At 48.4% G+C, this 15,615-nt stretch overlaps 1 long non-coding RNA gene across 1 annotated transcript; it reads left to right on the top strand.

The window, feature by feature from the left end:
• Positions 1-7,639: 7,639 nt before the first annotated feature.
• LOC142881855 (uncharacterized) lies at positions 7,640-9,393 on the top strand. Its single transcript, XR_012925715.1, has 3 exons — positions 7,640-8,438; positions 8,802-8,868; positions 9,239-9,393. It is a non-coding gene; the product is annotated as an uncharacterized LOC142881855 (long non-coding RNA).
• Positions 9,394-15,615: the final 6,222 nt, after the last annotated feature.

Raw genomic sequence — 15,615 nt, 5'->3', positions numbered from 1 at the left:
TTGACTATATTTTCCGTGCAACGATCCGTCGACTCCATCAGACTTTATAAGACATTTCACAGTTTTTATTTAACAGCCCCAGTTCTCCATTGACTTCAGTCTCCTGCAGAAACTAAACACACCATTATTGTAACCGTACCGCTGCTTAAGAATTTTTTGGTAACATTACTGTTACTTTTACTGTGAGAGGGACCTTTTTTATTATTTACTCTGAGATGAATTTTGCTTCTCTTACTGCATCAGATCTAAAAACGCCGCCCCCCTCCCCATATGGAAATAAAGCTACCACTTCGTCAGATCTGAATGTTCCAGCACCACCGGAGTGGATTTATCTCTTTGGAAGGCATGAGTATAAAATGCATCCGTGCATCTTAAGGGTCTTGTTTTTTTCTTTTCTTTCAGTTTTCAGTTTTGGTTTTCCGTCTTCCAATTTCCCTCTAAACGTTGCAGGCTGCGTCGGGCAACGCAAACAGTTTGTCTTGATGAATAAACAGATGCCTCGCTTTGGGTTGTTGTGCTGTCGGCACTGCGTGTATACACTACACCACTCAAAGTGATAATTCTGGGTAGAGGCGGTTGGCTCATTTACACTCCCCACCCTCTACTCAAACGCAAACAACCATGATCCTTTTGACAAACAGATTAAAAAAAAAATGGAACTTTGCGCCATTCCCCTCGTTCTTCCTTGGCGCCAAAGACTCAAAACTGAAGGTTTTTCTGTTTCGCCTGCGACGCAGACGAGATGCCGTAACCTGCTCCCGAACTTAACCTTGGATGATGTTTACCGCTCTTTTGACGGCAGCCCTGCACAAAGAGCGCCGAGCCGCGTCTCCGTAATGGGCTCGTCTTCCATTCTCTAAATGAACGTGTGGCCAAATGAACGCGACGTTGCTCTGATTTGCGCTGCCAGGCAACTCATTTGACTCAAGGTCTCGACTCCATTGTGCCGCCCGTTAATAGGCGTGCGCGTCGAGCGTTAAAGACGCAATTGTTCCTCTGTGCAGACGCCGCGGCTTTTCTAATAATTTGTACAAGTGAAAGAAAAACAGCCACTACTTTATAACTCGGCGAATGAGTAGCAGTGTCAAGTTCAAATGGGGGGAAAGAAAAAGTAGGCCTCTCTGCACGAGGCCGCGTTTATTTATTTATTTTTTAAACAATAAAATAAAAATTCTGCATAGTTTGTACAGTTTGCGCTGCTTTAAAGGCGATGAGATCATGTGTGCTGGACCTTGACAGCTGGAACCCGTCCTTCACCAAACCTGAGTGCCGGTTTTTATCTTTTACAATGAATTGGATTTCAATGAGGACTTTCTGCGAGCGTCTCGCTTTTGTACCAATCAGAGATGATATTATTAATTGTGTGAAGTTGGATGAATACCACGCGGATGAAACAAGTTCCCCGGTAAAGCTTTAAAATGAATGAATGTAGCGCGCGGTGCTGAACAGAACGTCCTCACAGCTCCCCGAAGGCGACCCCTAACGCCCCCTCCCTGCTCAAACCCCCCCACCCACCCACCGCTGACCCGCCCCCAACGACCCCCACCGGCCCCGACCGGCCCGTTGTCCCGGACTCGTCCCTTTTTCACTCCGCTCACAATAAAGGCCCTTTTGCTTCCTGTTGGGGGAAGTAGCTTCCACTCTCTATCCACTCAGAAAAAAAGGCTTCTGCCCCGTTAAAAGCCCACTGATGTGGAGGGTCCTGCAAAAAAAATACAAAACAAGACCACCTTTGCATTGCGGGACAAAAGTGAGAGTTCCTGCGAAGCTTCTCGAACACAAAGCCGCAGTCGGCGGGAAGCTCCACCGCCGTCCTGCTGCTGCACCTGCTCCTGGAAGTCGAGGGCTCTTTAAAGAAAAGAGTCAATTGTCGTCCGAGAACTTTGTCGCCCAAACTTTGAACGGGAAACCTCGCTCCCGCCTGCCGGGAACTTTTCAGACATGGCTGAAAAACTGGGAGATAAAAGTCGGAATCTGTCTCTTTTGATGGCGTGACGGCCTGGAGAAGATCAGCCGGTGGGGAAACGGCCCATATGTGATTCCTTTTCTGGTTTAATTATCCATTCTGTCAGAGTGTGTGTGTGTGTGTGTGTGTGTGTGTGTGTGTCTGATTAAAAACCAAGACCAATCAGTGATTCGCAACACTTTGAAATGAGCCATATAGTCGTGGTGGAAAGTTGCGGTACAGCAGCTGGTGTAGCAGCCCCCTCAGCTCCGTGATGCCTTCACTGTCACGCCGGCGTGAAAACGCGACTCCAACTATTAACCTGCTGCTGTGCATAAACAGTGACCTTTAGGTAACGTTTTGTGGCCGGCGGCGGCTTGGCTCGGCTCGCCTCACCGTGACGGGCAGGCGAGTCAAACCTGCTGCCAGACCTGCAGGAGTGTAAACGCTGTCCCCAGTGGAGAGTGCTGGACCTGCCTCGTCCTTTGATTAATGAGTGTCGCGTCTGTTTCTGAAAAATGCTCGGCTGTTTGTTTTGGAGGCAGCGGCAGCGGCTGGTGGGGGTGGGTGGGGGGGGGCGTGGAGGGGTTGCGTGCTCACCTACAGGAAGGGGCGCAGTGTGTTTCCCACGATGCCGCAGGGCCACGACCCTCCTGCGTGAGTCCACAGTGATATGAAAAGCAGCGGATTGACATTAATCACAAGCGTCCGGACTGTCAACAAGTCTCAACCTGGAAAATCAGACTGGACATCTTGAGAGTTGAGCACACATATATATATGTATATGTATATGCACACACACACACACACACACACACACACACACATGCACATATGCATTTAGGTTATTTTATTGATTAATTAACATTTAGCCTGATGAAATAGTCCAAACAGTCTTTGAGCTGTTTGTTGCATTAGTTGACACGTCTCCAGGGAGTGTTATTGATTTTAGATGAGTGCAGAGTCACAGGCCAGTGTGACTCACACTTCATTACACTCTTATTTGCACTCTGGCTTTCAAACAGACTACACATTTATTTCCCATCCCCCCCCCAAATCACACACACACACACACACACACACACACACACACACACACACACACACCTGACATGTGTTTGTCATGTTTTTAAAAGGGGCACTTTTCATTAACAATGTGGAAAATACTCACATCAATTGACTTCAGTGAGCAGACATGCTGCAATTGTGTGCCTGCGCACCACAGGCAGCGAGGATCCTCAGCCCTGAGGTTTTGATGGGCATAATACTAAATATCTTGTATTTAAATCTCAAGGATTCTCGCACACAAAGCTTTTATTTGCGTCCATTCACTGTACTGCCGCCGTCACGTCGAATGATTAAGGAGCGGGAGTCGTTGCGAAGCAGCCGTCCTGCAAGTACAATGGGGGGGGGGGGGGGAATAATGCACAATGCCGCACAATAGTTTATTTGCAGGGAAAAAACAGCCCTTTTTCTCATTGACAAGGAGCGAGCAACGCAACGCTGTAACGGCAGAGGCCTTCCATTTAACCCAATAAAGGAAACACAGTTTACATGCAAAATGCTAGCTACATTTAAATATGTATCTTTAATAAATTATCATCTCTTGCATAAAACAGTCATTGTCCCCTCACTTAAACCCCATCTACTAATTTCTTTTTGTCCTGTCCATTAGAACAAACAAACAAAAAAAACATTAGCGTATGAGCAATTAAAGCCAAGCGCTGATTCATCCTGATAATAGAATTTATACGAGCTGAATTTATATGATAAATGCCAAAATACTTAGTGGCGTCTCCCCCGGCGATGAGGAAATGTGCAATTGACTGCACGGACGTACAGCTGGATGCAAAGCTTCACCTATTAATCAGGGCAGCAAACTTCATTAGGGGCATGAATCTAATCACAGTTGCTCTTAAAAGAAGCATTTAGAAAAAAACCAACAAAACAAAAGAAAAAGAAAAACCAGGAGGGAGGCAGGGGGGAAAGAAAACAGAGAAAATGTCCAGCAGCGATATGTAAATCTGAGACACCTTTTAGCAGGGACGGCTGGCAGCACCGAGGCATGATGGGTAATTAGCTGCTCGCCGACGTAGGGGGATGCTTGCTGCGTGCCTCTGCTACCTTCCACGGTGCGTTCAGATAAAAACAATGAGGGTGTTTACAGGGAAGTAGGTGTCCTTTTAAAAGTAGCCGCTTGCTCTGTGTGACGAGGTCTTAAATCTGGTTCGTTTTATTATAATTTGTTTTGCTCATACCAGAAAGCCCTCCTCTGTGCTCCCAAAGTACCCACAAAATCAGCATTGAAAATCAGCCGGTGAAGGTTCCAGAAAAATAAAAAAAATCAATTCTAAGACAAAGAACCCACGAATATGAAAAAAAAAAAAACAACCTAACATATGTATTATCCATCAGCGTTCTCGCACAGACTGTGTACAAAGCAGGACGTTTTATTGTGTTGCTTTTTATTCTATTTTATTTCCCGCTTAAACTACAGGATGCACAAAACACAAACATATGTTCAGTGGGATTACGGGGACGCTCACCCCTCTTTGTGGAGGCTTTATTTACGTTTCCTTTTTCTAACGGCGCTTTGCGACGACGCGGGCACACTGTTTAATTATTCAACATAAAAAGAAATCAAGACAGCGGAATCAAAATAATGATTAAAGCTAAGATGTCTCTGATATAGAGAGAAAAAGAAGGAGGGGGAAAAAAGGCGCCCGGCTGCCTGCTAGAGTGCAGTCTCAGAAATGCAGTAATTGTCAAGAAAAAGGATTCCTCCTTTCATTTGAATTAATTGCTACATCTTGTAATGCTGCTTATTTGATATTTTTTTTGTCGTTGTTGTTTTATTCCCTATATATAAAGGTTGTATGTGGGATTATAGGAAGCCAACAGGGACACACACAGTGAGGTGTTAAAAAAAAAATGTGGATACTGCGTAGCTCAGTGTATGCGCTGAGTGTAGTTCTCTTCCGTCTTGCGGTAGGTTTAGTTTGTGGTAGATAATTATCAAATCAGAGTGTGATTGCCGCTGACTCCATGGTGGAGGTCAGAATCTGCTGAAGTCAGCGGCTCAAAGCCTACTGACGCCTCTGACTTCCTCCACGCTGGAGAGCAACGGAAGCGCTAGAAAGGAAACAAGTCCTTTCAAATTTGTGCAATTCTTCTGCATTTAAAACATTCAAAAATAAAGCACATTTAAAAAAATAAATAAAAACAACCTCTGAAAGAAACCGTATCGCTTCTCCATCATCCACAGTAGCTGCCAGAATGCAGCCTATTAGGATTTTTTTTTTTTTTTGTAATTAAAGGGTCCGGCTGCAGATCAGAATCACCAAGACGACGGCATCAGAGACGGGCGTCCCCGTGGCGGCCCAGATAAGACGCTGGCAGCCGCCAGTGAACTCTCAGGTGCCTGCTGAGGCCATCCGGGGGAGAGGAGCCCCCCCCGGACCCCGGAGCCCCGGAGACCCGGAGCCCCGGAGCCTTTGGTTTGGTGCGTGAGGGCTCCGTTTGGAGGGTCCCGAGCAGCAGGGAGCCTCTTCTGGCAACGCTGGACGAGAACCAGAGACAGCCGGCCTCCTCCTTCTCCTCCTCCACTTCCTATTCATTTCCCTCCCCCTCTTCTTCCTCTTCCTCCTCTGTCTAGATCCTGCTCCACCTCCTCTTCCTCCGTCCTCCTCCTGCTCCCTGACACCCCCGGCTGGGTCGCAGCCAGCCGACACCAGCACCTGAGTGACGCAGAGCGGAGCGGAGCAGAGCAGAGCGGAGCTGCGAGCCCGCTGCCTGCCGGAGGAGCGTCGGCAGTCCTCCGGCAGGCAGCGGATGTGCAGCGCTGGCAGTGCAGCACCGCCGTGCTCACATAATTCCTCATCAGCACTGTTTGACAACATTGCTGAGAGCAGATACAGAGGAATTACTGTCACATTGTTGTTTTTTTCCCTTCCCCTCCACCCCCACTCACCGTATGCATCACAGGCCGTGATGACATGAAACACCTTTTTCTTTTTTTAATCAGCAATTCCGTGTTTCCTTTTGATCTGCCCGTGATTTATTTTGCTTGAGAGGAGCCAGCCGTGTTGCAACACGGTGTAAGTGTCACCTGGATGCTGCGGCTCTCCTCCACTACCGTTACGTTTAAAATAATTGTCGATTTTTTTTTATGGGGGGGGCGTGTGTGCAGACTGTAGATCCCCCCCCCCACACACACACACACACACACCACCACCACCACCACCCTCCCCAAAATGATGAGATGAGGGTCCTGAGTCGACGACGGTGCTGAGCTCATCACCGACACAGAATCACACACTCGCTGCAGGAACGCTGGCACAGTCCCCCGGCGAACATTTTATCTCCCCTGACGCCTTTATTCACATCTTTCAATGGGGCTGCTGCAATTTTTTTTCCATTGTATTTTTTTACACCCAATTAATCCTTTTTTTGCACCGCTATAATTGTGTAAATAATAATAATTTCTTCCATTTGTTCCCCTGGATTAAAAATTGCCCTATGAATTATTATTAAAAAGATATATATATATATATATATATAAATGCATTTTATTTTGAACATCTTTCCCTTGTCTTGCCACCCTCGGTCCTACATTCATGAAATGCTATGAATATATAGATGCATTTCTTTTTAGGTCTGAGGCCGGGATGTATTTCTAGAAGAACAAGACGGCGAGCTGGAGGATCCAAATCGGCATTCGGGTTATTTGTGTCCATTCGGGGCTGCTGAGGGGAGGAAGAGAAGAGGAGGTAGAGGAGGTGGAAGAGGAGGAGGAGTTGTAGTAGAAAATAAAAAGCATCCCAGCCTTGTGCTGCCAGCGAGGAATTCAGGTTAGTCCCACAGGACATCACACCTGTCAAGGAAAGCGGGATGCAATAACACCCTCCGTCCCAAAAAATAGATCTGAGGAAACATTATCTAATGCGATGAAAAATAGATCTGAGGGCACCGAGGAAAAAAGAAGGTAAAATTGGAAAACAAGCCGGGGAGTAATGGCTTTTATTCGGCTTTGATGGGCCTCGTGTACCTGGTCAGCAAAAAAATAAAAAAATAAACACAATAAAATAACATAAAAAAATATCTAAAATAACATATATATTTTTCAAAGCAAACGGATAGAAAATTTTGCTTCATGTAAAAAAAAGAAAAAAGAAAAAAAAAAGGCGCATTTGGTATTTTAAAAGAGAGTGAAGGTAAAAGGACAAGGCACATTTATCTCCAGTGTGGCAATTGGTTGGGAATGGAGTCAAACTGGTTGCAGGCGGCCTAAGGAAGTACTTTCTTTCTTTTCTTTTTTATTTCAGCCCCCACCACCTCCTCCCTCCATCCTGCAGGATCCCGCCCATGCGTGCGTCTAAATCCACATTTTCTTCCTCCCTCCCCCCAACAACTCCTATCTTCCTGCTATTTTACCATCACTGTCCTGCTCCCAAACTGCCTTTTTCCCTCCTCTCATGCTTTTTTTTTCTACTTGCAGCCTCCCTCCCTCCTTCCCTCGCTCTCTCTCTCCCTCCCTCCCTCCACACACACACACACACACACACACACACACACACACACACACACACACACACTCTCTCTCTCTCTCTCTCCTCTGCCGTTTTTTCCCTACCTCCTATTTATGAAAACGTCACTTCAAGTCCCTCCCTGTTTGAATCTCATTAGTTTCTTGTGTGTTTCTCCCTGTCAATAATCCCGAATCCAGACTCTCTCTATTTCCATCCCTCTCTATCTGTCAATCAGCGCCGCCTTTGAACTGAAAACCACTCCGACCAACTTCAACTCACTCAATCCGAGCGGCTCGGGCTCCTTCTCCGGCTTTCCCCCCTTTTCCTGCCAACATTTCTCCGCTTTTCTAAAAAAGAGTTTTGCGCCGACCGCCAGAGCTCCGGGAGCCGCCAGCACGAGCACGGGAGTGAGAGAGAGTGAGAGAGTGTGAGAGGGAGAGAGAGAGAGAGAGCCGCCGCGGCACCGCCACAAACTTCACCACGACGGACTTTGTGAGATCGGCGGGGCCGCGATCAAGGGGCTTTTCTCCTCTTTCTTTTTCTCAAAGAAAGACTGAAAACTTCGCGTTGTGTTACGAGCGGAGAGTGCTCCGCGGAGTGAGTGCGAGCGCGAGAGTGAGTGAGTGAGTGAGTGAGCGCGCGGTCCCCCCTTTTTTTCTCTCCCCCCTCAAGCCCCGCTTAGCGCCGCCAGGAAGAGACGAAGGAAGAGAAGAAGACGAAGAAGAAGAAGAAGAAGGAGAGAAAATTTCTAGAACAATTTTTGTGCTCTGGCAAAAATGCCGCAGCTCAACGGTGGTGGAGGGGACGATCTGGGCGCAAACGATGAAATGATATCCTTCAAAGACGAGGGCGAGCAGGAGGAGAAAATTTCCGAGAACTCGTCGGCGGAAAGGGATTTAGCCGATGTCAAGTCGTCGCTCGTAAACGAGTCGGAAACGAATCAGAACAGCTCGTCGGATTCCGAGGTAAGTTTGACAACGGCTCCCGAGTCACAGGCGGCGGACGGACGAGAAGAGAAAGATTTTTTAATTTTCAATTTTTGTCCTTTTTTTTTTTCCTCAAAAAAAAAAAAAAAAAAAGGAGCGAAGGCTCGAAGATTTCCTCCGCCTTCCGTGCTGCTGTGTTTGGGAACCAGCAGCAGCAGCGGCGGCGGCAGCAGCAGGGCCCTGCGGTTGTCACGGAGTTTTGCAATAATACACTTTTTTTTTTTTTTTTTAAAAAAGGAAAGAAAAAAAAGAGTTGCCGATCAGGCGCCTTCGCGTCGTGTCGACGTTTTTTCCTCCTCCTTTTTATTTAACGCAATCCCTGTGTTTCATTGCATGTCCAAGGCGGAAAGACGGCCTGCGCCTAGATCTGAAACTTTCAGAGACAAAACAAGAGAAAGTTTAGAAGAGGGTGAGTCTCTGCCTTTTCTGTGTGCTCTACCTGCTGCCCGTTTTTTTTGTCATTTTGTGTCAATTGCTCACTTTCTATTTCGCACCCATGACATTACGTACATGTGGCTCGGCATAGGGGAAGGGGAGGGGTGTGTTGGGGTGGGTGTGTGTGTGTGTGTGAGTGAGTGAGGTGGGGGGGGGGGGGGGGCACCCATGCCAGCCATTTTTTTTTTCAAATCATTAAATTCCATAATGCATATTTTGTAGCCTCGTTGAATTAATAATGGTAATTAAAAAAAAAAAGTTAGGTCACTTTATTTTATTTTATTTTTTAAAACTTTTCCTCCCCCCCTCCCTGCTCTTTCACCCCCCCCCCTCGGCCATGTTAGCGGCCAAAAGGCAAGATGGAGGTCTGTTCAAGAGCCCACCGTACCCGGGCTACCCGTTCATCATGATCCCCGACCTCACGAGCCCCTACCTTCCCAACGGATCTCTGTCTCCGACAGCACGCACAGTAAGTCCCAGCTCTGTTTACTGCTTCTCCTCCTCCTCCTCCTCCTTCTACGCCCCCCCCCTTCTTTTTGCACACACTCGCACACGCAAACAAAACACGCAGCGACGTGCCAGACACGCAGTGTTGTCACCGATAAAAATGCAGCGGGCAAGTTTTGCAACTTAACTCCCTCCCTCCCCTCCCCCCAACCTCAGTGTACAGTACACACACACACACACTCGGCTAGCATGCTAACGTTGCTAAAGGTGCTTCAGTTGGACAGCAGAAATAATATTAATTAGGTGGATTGAGTCATGGCAGCGCGCAGCTTTGGTTCTCATTTTTGTATTTTTTTACATTTGCTGCCAGAGGTTGTGAATTTCATTGCGCCGCAAATGGGAAAACAAAACAAAATAAAATACAATCATAATATCACGGGATCTTTAGAGGTTGTTGTTGTAGTAGTTTGCGTAATAATAATGAGACTTGTTATTGTGCAGGGCCTGCTGTGGTTTTCGCCCCCTCCTCCATGTCGCAAATGCTTGTTTTTAAAGCCACTAAATAATGCACTTGGCCTGTGTGTGTGTGTGTGTGTGTGTGTGTGTGTGTGTGTGTGTGTGTGTGTGTGTGTGTGCGCGTGTGCGCAGGCTCATCAAACATGCCCTTTTTTCTCATGCAGTCTGCAGGAGCGTGTACACACACTTTTTTTTTTTTTTTGGACACGCGGCATGCAGTGTAAAGCTATGTAAACTGCCCCCCTCCAACTCCTCTCCACACACACACACACACACACACACACACACACACACACACACACACACACAAACAGGAAATCAATATGCAAATGAGCTGCTTTGGTGATTTGCATGTGTCAAAACGTGTGTGAGAATTTTTTTTTGTTTACAGAACAGAGGTGCATTTATTTACATTTAGCGACGCTTCACACTTAAACAAAAAAACAAAACAACCCCCCCTCCCCCGACTCTTTAATTGATTTCTTAAATTAATCAGAATTTATAAAATGGGAATTATTTTAAAATAGGTGCGTGGCCGACCTGCACTAACCTCTGCTCCTACTGACGGTGGGACTGCCTTTCAAAATCCCCCCCCAAAAAAGCAAGAGAAAATTAAAATAGCGTGTGACACGTTGACCCATATTTATAAATAAAGTGGTGTTATTTAGACGCTGTAATTATGCTCCCTCGGCCGTGTGCTCGGCACCTCGCCGGTCCCACTGGGCGACGGCGATGCTTAAGCGGAATAATTTTCCCAACCACGGCTCTTTTCCTTGCCCCCCCCCCCCCCCCCCCTCTCTCTCTCTCCTGGAGCCCCCACTATTTTAAACACTCGCAATTACAACTCTGCACTTTAAGGACCTGTCATCTCATTTTACAAGGTTAAGGCAAAGACCAGGAATTAGGAAATTTGACCCCCCTCCTTCACCCTCACTCCGACCCCCCGCTGTCCCCTTTACTGCCCCCCTCCCCCCCCACCCTCCATACCCCCCGACCATCACCTCAACCTCAGCCCACGAAAACGATATTTGCCTGCTGGATTTTTTTTGCGCAAACCTTGAGAAATAAATGCACGTCTGACACACAATGCCTCCCTTTGTGTTTGACACAATTCCTGCTTCTGGCTCGAGTGCAGTCAGCTGGAGAGTTTGCTCTTTCTTTTTGGCACGGAATGCATGCATGCGTGTGTGTATGTAATTCTATTTTTTTTTCTCCTTCTGCTGCTGCATATAGCGGTTTGATTTGAAGTAGCTGATTTGTGACGGTTTGTGCACCAGTGAGAACACTTTGCCCTTCCTTCCTTCCTTCCTTCCTTCCATCCTTCCCTCCTTCCTTCCTCCCTCCCTTCCCTCCTTCCACCCTTCCTTCCCTGTCGGCCAGCGGCTGGTATGTGGAATTAGTGGCTCATTATTCTCATCAGCGCTGACTCAAATGCACGCCGTGCACATGACGGCGACCGAGGCCCTTCCTTGTTTGTGTCGGCGTGGCGGAGGTTTGTGTGTTGTGGCCGCCGCCGCCGCTGCTTCTTCTTCCCTCCGCGGCTCCTCGCTGCTGTACTGAACTGCCGAGGATGCTGCGGCGACACGCCACCGACCTTTCGACCTTTGAAAATCAGATTTCTATTGTTTTTTTTTGGTTCAGGGAAAATTCTAGAAAATTTTGCAAATTAAAGAAATGCCTTGTTTTATTTGATAGGATTTTGTTTAATATTTGAGAGGGAAAAAAAGTGTGCTGCTTGATTTGAATTAGAAAAATCAAATCCCCCCCAAAATTTTATTTATATTTATATTATAATTATTCTCAATTTAGAGGCTGGGATTTTCCTGCGATGGCGAGCGATGCGAGTGTGGTTTCTGTGTCTGCCGGCGATCTTGGCGGCGCTTGGCCTCGGCTGTCGGCGGCGCCCTGTGTGTCCAGCCGCCGCCGCTTTGAAGTCGGCGGTGGCTGTAATATAAATGTATTAGACTTAAAGCCGGCATAAATAATTTACCTGGACATTGATTAGCTGTCTGGCCCCCTAATGCAGCCGATATGACGGCTAGTGTTATTTGAATGAAGCTTCCTCTTTTTTTTTCCCTCCGTCTTCTTCTTCTCCTCTTTTTTTTCCTCCTCGCTGTCTCGTCATGAAAGGCTTTGATTCTCGCTGCTTTTCCCTCCGACCTGCTTCCTCTGCTGCTCCTGCTGCTCCTGCTGCCGCGCTATTATTTTTAGAACATGGTTTCGGACGTGTGGGGCCTTTTGCATTTAATATAGATATTTTAAAAAATCTGACTTCTGCCTTTATCATTAGAATAATTGTCATTATGATAATTGTTTTTTCATGAGTTTACCTTTTCTGATGGGTTCAAATTCTGTTCCTTGTTGCGTCTTTTTTTTTTTTTTCAAATTGATTTATATTAAATTCAGGCTTTTTTTGCGTTTAGGTGGAAGGTTAGAAAACATGGAATTCTGCATGTGGCAGTTACCATAATTTGTTTGACCTCTGGGAGCCGTAATCAGGCAGAATTTGTTTTTCCTGCCTGCTCGGCCCCGGGAGGCTCACAATTTACAATCATTTAGCGACGTGACGCGCTGCTGCCGCTGCTGCTGCCGCCGCTGCTGCTGCCGCCGCTGCTGCTGCCGCTGCCGCCACACAAAGGCCCACCGGATCACTGGGTGCAGGTCAGACTGGAGTGGTGGCCCTGCCCGCCTAACCCATCCCCCCCCCCCCCCCCCCCCACACACACACACACACACACACACACACTCCCTCCACCCGCAGCCTTCTTCCGTTCTCTCTCCCCACCTCCCTCTCCTCCTCGCTCTACCTTTTGTCTCCCGCCGCTGATGCTAACGCAGGTCTTTTGCGAAGAAAGGCGCCGGGTTAACTCCGGAGCTGTGGGCTAACATCAACACCTCAACAGGTCTGGGTGGGGTGGGTTGGGGGGCGGCTCTCCTGCGTCGTCGGAGGCTGCAGGGCCGTAAATCCGCCGGCTTTATTTACTGCCTCTCGGACTCCTGAATGTTAAGATATCTGACGCCGGCCGCCGGGCCCATAATTCTCCCGGCCCGGAGACTTTTGGCCGAGGTTTAGAGTTTCGACGTATAATTACAAGTGTTTCTCTTTTTTGTTCCTAAAGAGAATACGAGGAGGGGGTGTGCGGTTGCAGGGTGGGGAGAGGGGTCGGGTGGGTGCTCGGTGTTAAAAAGACAACCGTGAGCAGCGTCCACGGCGGGCCGCTGCACCGCGAGCCTCTGCCGAGGCTTTGTGTGAGTCTGGAACACACAATGGCTTCTTCCCTTGTGTTAGTCTGCCGGAGTGAAACACACCACCACCACCGCCGCTGACGCTGCTACACATTCACGCTTTTTTTCCTTCAAAAAAATATATTAAAAAACACAACAAAAAAGCAAAAAAGAAAAGAGCACCGCCCCCTCGCTCGCTCGCTCCCTGGCTGGCTCAGTCGGGCCACTTCCTTCCTTTATCGCTGGAAACGAATAAATAATGGAGGATTTTCTGGCCCAGATTATTGAGATTATTGTGCTAAACATGCGGCTTTGTGCTCACGTGCACTCGCCGCCGCCGCCCCTTATCTGGTCTAATTGACACAGGCAGACAGTATCTTCCTTGCAGTGTGGCAGCGGCCATAAGCATAACAATGGTATATCATATGGATTATGTTTGTCTGGCTGCTGTAAACGGGGTGGCGGCGACAAGAGGGGGAGGCGGTTTAATGTGGATTTGAGGGCCGGGGCCCCGCACCTTATCAAATTGGCTTTACATGTTAATGGGGCCTAATTGGTGTCCCCCGGGGGGCCGCGGTGGCACTGCAGCCGCAGCCAGCGCCCGGAGAAGCTGGCTGCTCGTGGCGCCGCCACCGCCACCACCACCACCACCACCACCACCACCGCTTTTGTCTTGCAAATCACTTTTGTTTACAAAAGTAAAACGGCGGAAGCGGCTGCCTCTCCTTCTCTCTCTCTCTCTCTCTCTCTCTCTCTCTCTCTCTCTCTCTCTCTCTCTCTCTCACTCTCTCTCTCTCTCCCCCTCTCCCTCTTCCTATAGATCATCCCATTCTTCCTTTTTTTTATTATTTCCTGCTCCCTCCATTCCTCTCCTGCCCAGGCTTGTTGTTGCTGCTGCTGCAAAAAAAGCTCCCTGTTTTTTTTTTGTTTTGTTGTTTTTTTTCCCTCTCCCTCGACTCAATAAACAGTCATAAAAAGCACAATCTGCTTTGGATTTGAGGAGTTAAGTTGGAGGGTGTGCGTCGGGGGGGGGGGGCAAAGGGGGAGGGGAGGCAAATTTTGGCACCATTAAACCGAAATTGAGGCCTGCTAGACATTAGCGGTGCGCGGCACATTCTCCCCGAGCTTAATTAGTCCAAACTGTAATTGTCCGCCGGCTGCCAATAGGAGTGAACGATGGACGGCGGCGGCGACCGTGGCGAGGAGGAGGAGGAGGAGGAGGAGAAGAAGAAGAAGAAGAAGAAGAAGAAGTGGAGTCGCAGTTAAAGAAAAAAAAAATTCGGCCCTGGGATACAAGGATTTTTTATTTTTTTCAAAGACAATAAATCAGTTGCATATTTGCGCCGTGATTCAGATGGAGGCTCGACCTCTCCCATCTCGACATGTGGTAAATTGTAAAGTCAATGAATCGCAGATGTAGGGGCGGGTGGGAGGGGCGGCGTACAGTGAGGTTTTGTTACGGGCTGCCGGAATGAATGGAAAGGATTTGTGCGGCAAATATTTGCAGAGGAAATGTTGTTTTTTTATTTATTATTTATTTGTAAATACATATTTAAATATATTTGTCTCCCCGCCGCCGTTGGTGGAGGCCCTTAATTGTCTGACGCTGCTGCTGCTGCTGCCACTGGTGGTGGTGATGATGATGATGATGATGGTGGTGATGGTGGTGATGGTGGTGATGGTGGTGATGGTGGTGATGGCGGTGATGGCGGTGATGGTGATTATGATTATGATGGTGATGATGTCGGCAGGCTGAGCCGTGCCGGAGCTGCGGCAGCTCGTCGATCTGTCACACTCGCAGGCAGCAGAGAGAGAGAGAGAAAGAGAGGGGGAGAGCGGGAGGGAGGGGGTGGGGGGGGAAGCGAGATGAGATTTGTGAGTGTGTTTCTAATCAGATTGTTAACTCGTGCGGTGGGAGCCGCGGCTCCCCGGTGACGGACGCTGTGAGCCGGGTTCTGGGTGGAGCCAGCAGCCTTCAGCTGCACTCTGCTCCCCGTTTCCACGAGGGTGGGGGGAGGTGAAGGGAGGGGGGACTCAACCTTTTTTTTTCTCCCCCCCCCCCCTCCTCCTCCTAATTAAATCATTGACTTCATTGTTTTTTTTTTTAATGCAATAACGGCTAATCTGATGCCTAATTTTGACCTGGATATGAACAGATTATCCCTGTTGCTCGTTAAGCCTCGGCACCGCTTTTGCCGCCGCCGCCGCCGCCGCCTGCCGGGGAAACGCATCTACTCGTCACCAGTGATTTTATTCTGAAGGGACGAATCCGTTTCCACCTCCTGTCTTCCTCTCCTCCGCTGAGCCGCCACTCTCACCACGCGCCTTTTTTTGTGCCTGTGCTAAGGGGAAGGGGGAAAAAAAGGCGGGGGGGGGGCATTAGTTTAGCAGCTGTGCACTGGTGCACACACCCCCCCCCCCCTCCCCAGCCAACCCCCCCCCCCCCCATCCTTTTCTCCCACCACTCACCCCCCTCCATCCCCCCCCCCACACACGCATTTCTATAGAGCCGGAGCACAAAGATAGTACTGTA

Source organism: Nelusetta ayraudi, unplaced genomic scaffold (assembly GCF_046127955.1).
Source record: "Nelusetta ayraudi isolate G7.1 ecotype Tasmania unplaced genomic scaffold, CSIRO-AGI_Nayr_v1 ptg000220l, whole genome shotgun sequence".
In the NCBI taxonomy this organism is placed as follows: Eukaryota; Metazoa; Chordata; class Actinopteri; order Tetraodontiformes; family Monacanthidae; genus Nelusetta; species Nelusetta ayraudi.
The sequence above is the reverse complement of the archived record's forward strand: the minus strand, read 5'-3'. Positions and strand labels throughout refer to the sequence as shown.